We start from the raw sequence: 13226 nt of genomic DNA, 5'->3' as shown, positions 1-13226 counted from the left end.
TAGTTAATGAAACCACCAACATGAAAAACCACTTAATCACCCTATAGGATGTTTAGAAATATTTCCAGCTTGTCCTTTTTCCAGTTTGACTTTGAAAGCATGCTGAAAATGTGGGAGTCTATGTAAAACTGAAGTGATACTTACACAAAATTTCATTAAATGTTGAATCATAAAAATCAGTACAGAAACAAAAAAAAAAAAAATAAATAATAAAAACATTTCAAAATGAGAAGTGAGCTATTATATACCTTGTAAGTGTAACTTTACTATTAACTCAAAAATAATATAAATTAAATTTTTATTATTCAAACATTGCTTGCACTGAATTGGATTAAATATTATTTATTTATATATATATATATTTTTTTTAAAATTTTTTTTGCCATCTGATACATGATATTTCATATTATGTTAAGTGCGTGTTTCAAGCAGTCATATCTATTATTTTCTCAGTGAAGTAAGAGATATGCCTGCTTTGACCCCATTTAGAACCTTAATTACCATAGATAGCAGTAATGATAATTATGATTATTGCTATCATCATAATTATCATCTTGTAGCAATAGGTTTCTCATTATCATCACTCTCTAGGAAGATAGGGAACATGATAGGAAAGTTTCTTTGCTGCTGATTACCTTTTGGAATAATTTTGGAGAAAATGTTAACTTCAGTTCATACTGGCTGTTCAGTAGTAGCATTCCAAGAGTACTGATAGAGTGATTTGGTACGTTGTTAAAAAGTGGGGTGGGGGAGGCTCAATTTATGATTTTGCCTCTATCAGTACTCTTGGAATGCTACTACTGAACAGCCAGTGTGAACTGAAGTTAACATTTTCTCCAAAATTATTCCAAAAGGTAATCAGCAGCAAAGAAACTTGAAAGCTGAAAACTACTACAAACCTTTGCTAATGCTAAAACTTACACAGTGTTCATACTCAGAACATCTGGTGTAGTTTAATTTTTCCAAGCTCAGATTTATCCTGTCTAATAGTGAATATACCATTCCAAAAGTGTTTCATGTGTAATAACCAGTTCCTAATGATATGCTCTACAAGAGGACATCTATGACAATAGAGGTAATAAGTTATTAAAAACAATGTAGGATTGGTTGATTGCCTAAGAGATTGACTGTCTCCTTTACTGAATGAAGGAGACTTAGGGCGCACACACACACACACACACACACACACACACACACACACACACACACACACACACACACACACACACACACACACACCACGTCACGTGAATCTCGTCATGTTCTTGTCACAGAGTAGTAGTCTGTGGTCCCTGCAAAGTCAATCGGAAAAGAAACATCACTGTAACGTAGGGTGGCCAGAATTAAAAATTTGATCTTGAAGTACCCATGCTTATGTTTGGGGTATTCATTCCTCGTTTAGGGGTACTCGCATTATATCTTAAGAAAACCGAACAATTTTAATAACAATCATTTTATTTCTATATTTTGTTGATTTTTACAAGTTCATGGAATGCAAAATTAGTCAAATTTAAATAAAATTAACCGAATTACAGCCCATGCTTTAATTCGTTTAATTCGGAAAATTTTGTTGCAAAAGTTATAAACACTAAAGGAAACTTTTATAAATATTAACATCAAATGTTTTACATAATTGTTTACAATACACATTCAATAAACCTGATTTATTTTATCAAAAAGAAAATATTTACCTAGCAATACTTTTCATTCGAGTGAATTTTCTTTAACAGTTTTTCATTTTTTAGTACATAATGCGTAAAATTCTTTGCATGACATATTGTGATTGGTTTTCTGCAACAGTTCTCCTTCAACATTCTTTAGGTCTAATTTATTTCTATCCTTTTTCCAGGCATTAAACATTGAGCTAAATACTCACTCGCTCATTGCATTTGAGTGAGGCAAAACAAAAACAAAATTAATATTTTTTTTCTGTATTACGTACTTCATATGCATTTAAAATTTTTATCCAAACATCTGTGGTATTTTCATGATCTTTTGTCTCAGTATTTCTACGGAATGATTTCAACAGAACATATTCTTCATACAGCAAATCGATGGCCGACCGGGCTAGCCGAGTGGGTAAAGTACCTGCCCGGCAACCCAAAGGTCGCGGGTTCGATTCCCGCCTCGGGCTTGGATCAAAGTATTGCAAAAACCTTGGGAGGTGCAATATGGCCACAGAAGCCGATGTGCCAACAACTACCAAAAAACAAAAAAAAAAAAAAAAAAAAAAAAACAGCAAATCGATATTGATATTGGGAATTTTAAATAAAAAAAGTTTGTTGCCTGAGCCTTAAACTATTACAATGAAATAAAAAAGAAGTCAAATGGAATGTAAAAGGTTACAAAGTAAGCATAATATAAATATTCTGTAACCCCCTTTATAAATAGGATAGAATATTGTTTTTTGAGTCTTTAAGGGTGCATTTCAACAACAGCTTTATTGTCAGTTAATTCTTTCTTCCTAAATAATCATCTCAACAGGGTGTTTTATGATTTCTGCTTTTTTTCAAATGTTAAAAAAGGGTAACATAACGAAACAGGCCTACGCGCTCTGGATTCATTGAGGAATTTATTGTAGCTTAAACACAGGGCGTACAGATAAAGCAGAAATATATGAGCTTTCGGCTATATGGTAGCCTTCGTCAGAATTAAAATACATGAATGGCAGTTGGAATGAAGATGTGCACTGCCAGGTGCGTGAGACGCGAGGTTTAATTGTTGTTGACGTCTGTGGCTGTGACGCATGATGATGTGGCCAGCGCTTGTCCAATGACAGAACTACTGACTCTGTGATCGGGTTGACTTGGTAACCACTGTTCCTGTTTAAGGATTTATCGAAGATTTTATATTTAATGATTCCAACCAGGTACGCTTTAGGTAATGGTGGGATCTGTCTGTCTGTCTTAAAAAAGGGGTATCTTGGAAATTTTATTATACTTCCAAAAGGGGTATGTCTTGCAGCCTGTAACGTTGTCATTCTCTTTGAGGAAAGCTGAAGTTAAATGAATTGTCACAGTTCATACTCCTCTTCAGATTTTGAAGATTTAGAAAATGCATGTGCTTTTCTTATAGCCGAGAAAACAAAAGAGTACGCAATGAATACACGACATCAACTGGAAGAGAACAGAAAAAGACGACTTCCATCATTTACTGCAGGACTTAGAAGAAGATGAAAATCGTTTCAAGATGTACTTATGGATGAATAAAGAAGAATTTAATTTCCTATATAATCCAATTAAGGATGACATTCAAGGGCAAAATACGCAATTTCGAAATTCAATCAGCACTAAGGAAAAATTAGCTATATGTTAAAGGAAAGTTAAAATACTGCAAGTTTAATTTTGAATAAGGACTTATTCTGTCAAATTATGAAACACAAATTTTTAATGAAATTTAATAACAACAAAAAACTACTTCTCAACCCTAAAAATTGAACTTGTAAGAAATTGTTATGAGTTGTGCAAATTGAAATGATCGACCTGTTCGTCCTCTCAATTTGTAATTCTGTTTGTCTATTTTCCTCCTTTGGCCATTTTTGTGCATCCCTGTGACTGGACATTTGTGGTGAGTATGCCAAGTGGGTCGAAGTGGAGGGTGCTTCGGAATAGGCACAGGTGCAACGTCATTGAAGTTGTTATTTGTTTTTGGATATTCTTACTTGTGCACTGAAAACAGATTTAATACTTCTAATTTAATTTTCTATTAGCATTTCCTCCATTTTCTTCTTGTCACATAGTCATGCCTAACAAAATTTCTGTTTGAACTGAAAAATCTGAGATCCTGACAATGTCATTCGGCCTTGAAGCCCGATGTGTTATCTTGTGAATACAGCCAATTAGAACAGTGCTCTCTGAGCAATAAAATAATTAGTAAATATAGCTCCCCCACATTTGATGTTAGTTATGTATATGAGTGAAGTCTCGTGAAGTGATAATAGTGTGTTTGTGCCCTTAGTTGTTCGGCAGGGTAGGAAGTTGTAAGTACAGCCAAGTATGGTCTGATGATGGGTACCAGCAAGGTTCCTGAAACATTACTAAATTGTCAGTAAGGCTAAATAACCCAACTTAAAAAAAACAAACAACACTTGGTATAAGAGTGGTTATTTAGAGAGATAAATATTTCACAGTGATTCTTATTTAGGAAGGATGTAGAACTGCTGGAGTATAGAGAAGGGCAACGAGATTGGTGAGAGGAACAAAAGTGTGCTCTTACCAAGAGAGTCTTCAGTTTTGCAAATTGCAGCATCTGGAGACTAGGCACCTCTGAGGCAATCTGATTGAGGTGTGTAAGGCTTTGAATGGATTGAACAAGCTCAATGCTGATGGGATTGTTCCTCTTGCTTAGACTATACATATGAGGGGGGTTATGTTGTTGTTGTTATTTAGGAGCATTAGCAACTAAGGCCATATTGCTCTGGGGATATGCGGTGGTCATTCCCTGACCTTTCCGCATCCTCCATATTTGGTGGTCACGGGCTCGAACCCCGGTTTAATCAAGAAGCGTGTGCTACGCACTGCCGCTCCTGCCCACCTGGCTACGGAGGCTATGGGGTGGCGGCATAAATTCAAATTGAGGAAGGATGGTTGCAGAATAGATGTGAGGAAGTTTTCCCTTAGCCAACAGGTGGTTGATTGCTGGAACAAACTCCCATTTGATGTTGCAGAAGTAGATAGATTGAATAAATTCAATGAGGAACTAGATAAATTGTTGAAGGGGATTGGAGGTAGGTGAAATTGGAATGTTTTTTTTTTTTGTTTTAATCTGATGCTGTATAAGTTTGTTTTCTTACATCATTTGCACTATTAATACAGGCACTCCCCGACTTATGTAATACTCTACTTCTGTAAATTCGACTTTACATAAGTTTTTGACAGCTGATGCCAACTTAAAAAATCATGAAAACGTATTTTGTATCTCATAGGAATAAATGGAGGTATCCTGAAAACATTGCAATGTGAACCCAGTAACACATTGTTTTTTTGGTAATTCGTTCCAACATCTCGGAAGTTGAAATTTTTGCTGTATAACTAAGCTATTTATCTCTCTAAAAGGTCATTTATATAATGGAGCGCTACCCTTTCATCATTATCATATGTTCCGTTATAAGAATCAATTTTGAACACCTTTGTGATATTTTTCTAAAGCACATTTCTGGAGGTCATGACCATAAAACAATAAAAACAATTAGCACTTTCTGGTTTATTGGGCTTTTCTGTTAGCACATCTAATTATAAAAGGGTAGTAAACTTGATATTATTCCATTTGTGATAATCCCGATAACTGTATTTGTGTGGGTTTTTACATTATAGTGACATGTGTTCCCCTTCACTGAAATCTTCAATCATATAAGAAACATAAATACATTTTTAGAATCTTCTCTTCATTCTAATTTACTTATTACAATGATGAAGGGAAAGGGACCCTTCATCATTGTAATAAGGATTGGATTAACCGGGACACTTCAAGACTCCAAATTAAAAAAAAAAAAAAATCAACCAGAAATCATAAAATTCAAGTAATAACTAGAATAGGTATGACAGATATTTTGCAAGTCGTAAATAAGCAACAAGAACCGGCATTATAAGTTGTCATTGGGAGATTAGTGTACCTATTATCTTGCAACCCCCGCTGGCTTCACACCTACCACTCAAAAAAAGAGAGACCAAATGTTTAGTTTGATTTAGTGCATCAAGTCGATTGTTTTGTTCCGTTGCACCACAAAAGGACAAATTTTGTTTTGTTATTTATGTCAGGAATGTCGGAATTTTTTTTTTTTTTTTAGAAATCGCGAAAATGATGGGCAAATGCAAGAGTTGTGCTTTCAAATTAAACAAAAACTTGAAATTATTCAAAAGTTTGAAAACAGTGCATCCATTAAATCACTAATGAACCATTATAATGTTGGTGACCAAACCATACGCGACATTGTAAAAAAAGAAAGGTAAACTATTCAATTTAAATCGACATCATAAAAAATAAAGGGAAGCATCGTATCGTACATGCGAGTAGTACGTGCTAAGTTTTTTCATTTTTTTAGCCCTGGTTAACTGCAGGTAACTGAATCAGCAGATACGGGAGCACAACTGTATTTATGAATATATTAAGGATAAGTACGGCAAATCCCAAGCCAAGTTCGTGGCAAGCAATGGGTGGTTTAATAGGTTCAAGCATAGCACTGGTTTCCACAATGTTAAAGTATGCAGTGACGTTGCCAGGGCTGATCTGCAGCAGCAGAGAAATTTTGTGATGTGTTCAAATCTAAATTTCCACAGCCCTGCTGCTAAATTTCAACCTCTGCTGTACTTATCAGCTGGAGACGTTGATTCTGGCAATGATGCTCGAATGGTAAAACTTGCTGACATTATGCCTGTCCCCTCCCTTTTTTTGTAATTTTATAATTTTGAAATTTTTGTAATGCACACTTTTATTATTTTTACTACACATGAGATAAAAAAAAAATAAAAAATTGAATAAATAATTCTATTTACATGTCGTTGAACATATATTTTTTTCTTCATTTAAATTCAGCAAGCATAGTTGTGAGTGCTGCATAAACCTTTAGGGAAATTCCCACTTACATAAAATTTGACTTGTGCAAAGCTCCGCAGAACGCAACCCTTAAGTAAGTCAGGAAATGCCTGTATATCACTAATCACATCCTGCCATACCGGGTGGATGCACACTGGATTTGAATTTCTTTCCTGCACTGGTAATTGCATTTATACAGTTTTAATTTTCTGTACATTTTTCTAGAACTTTACTATTACAATGCAAGGTGACTGAACAAATAAAAGTTTTACTTACAATAAAGTGAACAATGTGAAATGAAATTAAATACTGAAAATCAAAAATGACAAAAGGCAACCATATGACATTGCACTTATATGTCAGTCTTTGTTTATCTGAGCAGTTCCTTGTTCCTGTTTATAGTACTGTAGTGTAAATTGGTTTCTCTGTAAAAAATGCCATTTGATAGCATGTGTTTGATGTAAGAACTCGATGATTTTGAAAGTTTATTTTTTAGTGCATACAGTAATTTCATGTTAAAGTATTATTTTGTCTTAAAAATATAGTAATATTGCATTTTTTAATTAATTTACATTTTGTACTGTATTTTCTAGGGTTAAGTGTTAAGTTTCTGAGGTTACTGAATATTTCTATAAGTTGGGCTTGTAATTTTCAGACACGAGGCCTCTAGAGGTGTGAGGCCATGGGCAAGCACACATTTTGTCCCTGTCCTTTGTCAACAAGCTAAATCATTTTGTGATAACTGAGAAGAAATCTAATGAGAAATTCTTCAAGCTAAAAGTGAATAAGGCACCCGAGACTTATATTATATTAAATTAAAAGAAGCAGCAGAAAGGTTTAAACAAACCTTTAGCCATTATTTTGCAAGCATCTTTGAGTTCAGGGGAGGACTGTGGAGATTGGAAATGTGCAGATATTTCACCAATTCACAAAGGGGGTGTCAAAAGGCAAAATCAGTAATTAGACCTGTAAGTTGTGCTTTTGCTGTCAAAAAAATAATACAGTTAATGGTTGCAGAAGTAATGATAATTAATAATTTATATGACATTCACAGCATGATTTTATTAAGAAGAGATCTTCTCTAACCAATATGATTGGATACTCTGATGTAGTTATAAATGAACTGGATACAAAGAATAATTTTCATATCATATACTTGATTTCGGTAATGCTTTTTACACTGTTCCATCTGAAAGGCTACTGCACAAATTGGAGCAGTGTAGCATTAGTGGCAAGTTACTACTATGGATAAAAGAATGGCTGAGTGGCAGAAGGCACGGTGATTATCAATGGGCACTCTCTTCTTAGACTAATGTTATTAATGGAGTCCTTTGGGGTTTAGGGCTGCATCCTTAATTGTTTTCAATAATTATTAAGTATCTTGATGAAGACATATCAAGTTTAATGTCTAAATTTGCTGATGATACAAAGGTTTGCATGTTAGTTAATAACAGGAATCAGGGTATGCTACTACATCAAGAAAAAAAAATTAGTCAGATGGACTGAAAGGGGCAACTGAGGTTTAACATTGATAAATGCAAGGTGCTGCATATGGATCGCAGTAATTTCAGAATGATATGGCAACAGAATGGTACCACACTCAAGGTAGTGGAGAATGAACCTACAAGTATTTGAACACTCTGATGTATTTGAACCTACAAGTATTTGTACAAGTATTTGTACACTCTGATGAGTAGTACATACAGGCTTCTGGGAGAACTCATGTTCCTGAATTCCCTCCCTGAATAACTCCTCACACATGAGGAGTTATTCAGGGAGGAGAATGCCAGAGGTGTATTCAACTCTGGCAGTAAGCTAGATAATCTTGTAATAACTGAGAGTAAAGTGGAGGAGAAATTGTTGAAGATAAACACAAGAAAGGCACCTGGGGTGGATGAAATAATAATAAATAATAAATATTCATTTATTGCAAATACAGAAAGCCCATCACAGCACATGGCTAGGGGCAGGTAAAAATACAACGGAAATGACATAAAATAATCAAGTATATGTACATGGCAGATTTTATATAGATATTATATAAAATCTGCTATGTACATAAATCTATCCAGTTATGTTAAAGGAGGTGGCAAAGGAAGTAAGCAAACCCTTAGTCATAATTACGAGAGCTTCCCTGGACTCGGGGGAGGTACCCATGGACTGGAGATGTGCAAATGTGACCTCAATCCACAAAGGAGGATCAAAGGGAGACACAGGTAATTACCGACCTGTTAGTTTAACTTCTGTTCCAGGGAAATTAATGGAGGCACTGGTTAAAGAAGCATTGCAGGATCATCTAGACAAGACTTCAGTTATAGCTCGGACACAGCATGGGTTTGTTAAGGGGAAGTCTTGTCTGACTAATTTTATTGGATACTGTGATGTAGTCACAAAGGAACTGTATGCAACGAAAAACTTTGATATCATATATTTGGATCTTAGAAAAGCCTTTGATACTGTTGCACATGGAAGACTGCTGCACAAATTGGAGCACTGTGGCATTGGAGGCAAATTGCTACTATGGATAAAGGGATGGTTGAGTGGGAGAAGACAGAGAGTGGTAATCAATGGACACTGCTCTTCGTGGACTAATGTTATTAGTGGAGTCCCTCAGGGTTCTGTGTTGGGTCCATTGTTGTTTTCTGTATTTATAAATGATATTGATATATCAGGCTTAATGACCAAGTTTGCAGGTGATACGAAGGTTGGCAGTGTTGTTAATGAAACTAATGCCAGTTCACTGCTGCAACAGGATCTAGAAAAGTTGAGCAGATGGGCTGAGAGGTGGCAAATGAAGTTTAACACTGACAAATGTAAAGTACTACATATGGGAAGCAGTAATCCCAGAGTAATGTATCAACTCTCTGGTACCACACTGACAGTGGTAGAGAATGAAAAGGACCTGGAGGTAATTGTGCAGGCAGATATGAAGCTTTCTGAGCAGTGCAGACGGTCTGCAAGAATAGCTCATGGTGTCTTGTCAACGATATACAGGAATTTTTCTAGCAAGGATAAAGAGGTGATTATCCCCTTGTATAAGGCAATGATCAGACCACACCTTGAGTACTGTATACAGGTCTGGAGACCTCATTTTAAGAAGGATTTTAGTGCTGTTGGAACGAGTACAGAGAAGGGCAACAAGATTAGTGAATGGAACAAAGGGTTGCTCTTACGAAGAAAGGCTTAAGTTTTGCAAATTAGTGTCTGGAGACTAGGCACCTGCGAGGTGATCTGATTGAGGTGTATAAAGCCTTGAATGGTTTGAGCATGCTCAGTGCTGATGGGATTCTTCCTCTTGCTCAGAATAATCACCTGAGAGGGCATAAATTCAAATTGAAGAAAGACGGTTGTAGGATAGGTGTGTGGAAGTTTGTCTTTAGCCAGCGGATGGTTGATTGCTGGAACAAACTTCCATCTGTCATTGTAGAAGTTGATAGCTTAAATAGATTCAAGGCAGAACTTGACAAACATTTGGAACGAGCAGATGGATGAAATAAGTTTTTTTTTTTTTTTTTTGGCTGATGCTATATAAGCCTGCTATCTTGCATCATGTGCCTTTGCTAATGCTAATATGGTTCTGTGAATGATATATAGGAACTTTGGCAGCAGGGTTAAGGAGATGATTATCCTGTTGTATAAGGTAGTGATTAGGTTGCACTTTGAATACTACATACAGGTCGGGAAGCCTCATTTTAGGAAGGATGAGGAAGGACAGGGAAGAGCAACAAGTTTAGTCAGAGACACAAAGGGGTACTCTTACCAAGAATGGCACCAGTTCTATAAATTGCAGAGTCTGGAAACTAGGCACATGCGGGATGACCTAACTGAAGTATTTAAGGCTTTAAATCTATTGAGTAAACTTAAAGTGCTGAGGGCATCTCTCTCTCTTTCTTAGATGTTGCATATAAGAAGACATGAATTTAAATTGATACAGGATAGTTTGAACAATAGATGTGTGGAAATACTGACACAAACCTCTATGATGCAGTTTGCGTCAGCAGGAAAAAAAAAAAAATTCCCTACCTGCAAATGATGGGGTGTTTTTTTTTTTGGCCGATGAATAAGTTGCTTCCTTGCATCAATTAGCACTACAATATTAATACTAATGCTTCTAAATTTAGTGGTTTAATCCGTTATGCTTCTGAAAATTGGCACTGGCAGTGCAGCATTCCATTACACAATGAGGATCCCCGTATTGTTACTGCAGAATAATATATATATGTCCCTCCCCCTTCCCTGCCCATGACATATCTGTCTGCTTTCAGCCCTGCTACCTCTGATTATTTGTTTTAACATTAGTTTTTCAGTCATTTGTAGACTTATCAATGCTGTATGTGAACAGCCCATGTCAGTGAATGCGACCCATGTTCAATACATTGATCTTTTATAGTGACATCACAGTTAGTGATAAGTTCTAAATGTAGTGGATAAGTTCTTAGTGAATAATGAAGCTGAACTGCATTGTTAAAATACTTCTTCTAATGGGATTCTTCCTCTTGTTCCGATTATGACCCTGAGGGGGCATAAATTCAAATTAAGGAAAGACAGTTGTAGAATAGATGTGTGGAAATTTTCCTTTAACCAATAGGTAGTTGATTGCCGGAACAAACTTCCATCTGTCTCATGGAAGTTGGTAACTTAAATAAATTCAAGGAGGAGCTGGATTGACTTTTAGAGGGAATGGATGTGTAAAATTATTTTTTTTTTTGCGGATGCTACGTATGCTTGCTTTCTTGCAGCACATGCCTCTACTACTACTTTGTTGCTCTAGTGGTGAGAGTGATCCACTGGATCAGTGGTTCCCAAACTACTGAGATGTATGGACCCCTTTAAAAATGGAAAAAAAAAGTTTATGGACCCCTTCAAAAATGAAAAAATGTTTGTGGACCCCCTATATATATATATATATATATATGTTCCTTTGTGTGTGTGTGTATATATATATGTATGAACACTGGGTTTCCTGAAAAAGAAAATTCAAAGTTTTATGTTTAAAACAACTCAACTTTATTCTTATTTTTACATAAATATATAATGATAACCTTATTTATCATCAATTTGCTATACATAGAACAAATAATTCAACCAGTTCCAGAGGGTCATTTCGTGGACCCCCAGGGGTCTGCAGACCCCAGTTTGGGAACCACTGCACTAGATTATTCATAGCAGTGGGTTTGTCAGGTTGTCTCTGTTTCAGTTATGGTATGTATAGTTTCCTTTATGTCAATGAATAAACTTGAATTCTCATTGAACATTGAAGTTATATGTGGTCAAAAATTAAATTTAGCTGTTTCACTGTATTATGTTGGTTTTTAGATGGATAGCTATAGCAAGAAACCTAGCTATATTTTTTCTATATTTAATATTTCAAATTTGAAAACTTCATTATAGAAATATGCTTGGGAACACATATGTATTCCATAAATATTTTAAATCAAATTTAAGTTATCCATATAGTTTTGGTATTACATAATTGTAGTATTTAAGTAATAACGATCATCATTTTTAATTTAAATTTTCATTAGTATTTTGCTATTATAAATCAACAGGGATTATCTTTATTTTAGATATAGGAAGCTTCTTTTCCAACTCTCCTAGTCCAGCTCGCTAATAATTCTTGAGGATGGCGATATCTATTTTGTAAACCAGGTGGGACATCTTATTTCTTTTGGTCCTATAGCTGGACTTTTGAGTTAAATTTAGGGGTCTAATAAAATTGGATATGGGGGGGGGGTTATTCTCTACATTCCTTAAGTTGGACCAGAACTTTTCGGGCATCATGTTCACAGGAATAGAGCAACTCACAATTAATCCGAAACTTTTGTCTTATGTTGTAGTGTTTGTTCTTCACACATGCGTATAAGTGACCAATCGTCGGACAATAGGAATGGCCTACGGATATTGATCGAAGTTTCATGTAGTTTCATCTCTAAGGTTTCTGCAATAAGTAGTTTGTGATAGTTGTGTTGAATATTTATAATTTTTGTTTCATTAAAGCTGAATGAATGTCATTCATTTATTGCGTGGAACACATGGTAGATCCTACATAAACAGCGTCGCAATTTTTGCATGGGATGCTGTATACGAGGTCATGCTGCGATTGGAATGTGGTGTTTGAAGGTCGATTTCTGAAGAATGTGTATAATTTGTTCATGGATTTTGCTGTGATTTTCATGTCGGTTCCCTTGCATATTTGATTAAGCTTATTGTACCAGTACTCGACATATGGAATGGTGATAAAATGTATTTTGGTCTTGTCAGATTTTGTGCAATGTTTGTTGCGAGGTTGTTGTTATTTATTTTATCACAGGCTATTGCTTTGACTTTGTTTATATAGGTTAGCGGGTAACCCCTATAGAGAATCTTATAGTTAATTCATAGTTAAATCTTATAGTTAAACCTCGCAGCAAACATTGCACAAAAATCTGACAAGACCAAAATACATTTTATCACCATTCCATATGTTGAGTACTGGTACAATAAACTTAATCAAATATGCAAGGGAACCGACATGAAAATCATAGCAAAACCCATGAACAAATTATACACATTCTTCAGAAATCGACCTTCAAACACCACATTCCAATCACAGCATGACCTCGTATACAGCATCCCATTCAAAAATTGCGACGCTGTTTATGTAGGGTCTACCATGGGAGTGGCACAGCTTCGAGCAAAACAACACGAAGCTTCTG

At 35.5% G+C, this 13226-nt stretch overlaps 1 protein-coding gene across 1 annotated transcript in view; it reads left to right on the top strand.

The window, feature by feature from the left end:
- Positions 1-13226, top strand: part of LOC150086804 (endosome/lysosome-associated apoptosis and autophagy regulator family member 2-like) — a 329438-nt gene that overhangs the window by 205433 nt on the left and 110779 nt on the right. The window lies entirely within an intron of this gene.

This window comes from Mastigoproctus giganteus, chromosome 4, assembly GCF_048544385.1.
Source record: "Mastigoproctus giganteus isolate SK-2022 chromosome 4, ASM4854438v1, whole genome shotgun sequence".
NCBI lineage: Eukaryota > Metazoa > Arthropoda > Arachnida > Uropygi > Thelyphonidae > Mastigoproctus > Mastigoproctus giganteus.
The sequence above is the reverse complement of the archived record's forward strand: the minus strand, read 5'-3'. Positions and strand labels throughout refer to the sequence as shown.